This window comes from Trachymyrmex septentrionalis, unplaced genomic scaffold, assembly GCF_001594115.1.
Source record: "Trachymyrmex septentrionalis isolate Tsep2-gDNA-1 unplaced genomic scaffold, Tsep1.0 scaffold16, whole genome shotgun sequence".
NCBI classification, from domain to species: Eukaryota; Metazoa; Arthropoda; class Insecta; order Hymenoptera; family Formicidae; genus Trachymyrmex; species Trachymyrmex septentrionalis.
The window spans coordinates 2,784,683-2,785,236 of NW_017304758.1; the positions used below are offsets into that span (position 1 = coordinate 2,784,683).

Consider the following 554-nt stretch of genomic DNA (forward strand, 5'->3'; position numbering starts at 1 on the left):
TATGTATCATGACAAACAAGCGCGTCATATTGTTTAGCGATTATTGTGATTACTACCTATGTGTAAATTATATACATAATCCAATTGCTGGAACCTTGTAAAATTCTAATTAAAATTTTTTTTTATTGCCAATTTTAATTATACGTTACTTGATAAGAGTTTATTATTATCTCGGTTTTACAAATAAGGTTATCGACTAAAATATCACAAGGGCAATATTACTAATGTTTATGATAAAAAAAAAATAACGCCCCCGGGTGGGCTCGAACCACCAACCTTTCGGTTAACAGCCGAACGCGCTAGCCGATTGCGCCACGGAGGCAACTCGACTGTCGTTTATATTGTACAGTATATAACGAAAATTAAGAGAAAACAGTTTATTTTTATGATTATTAATAATAATTTATAATTATTGACAATAATTTATAGTTATTGACAATAATTTATAGTTATTGACAATAATTTATAGTTATTGACAATAATTTATAGTTATTGACAATAATTTATAGTTATTGACAATAATTTATAGTTATTGACAATAATTTATAGTTATT

The 554-nt window shown here is 26.9% G+C and overlaps 1 non-coding gene across 1 annotated transcript; it reads right to left on the reverse strand.

The window, feature by feature from the left end:
- Positions 1 to 248: 248 nt before the first annotated feature.
- On the reverse strand, positions 249 to 322 carry Trnan-guu. Its single transcript has one exon. It is a non-coding gene; the product is annotated as a tRNA-Asn (tRNA).
- Positions 323 to 554: the final 232 nt, after the last annotated feature.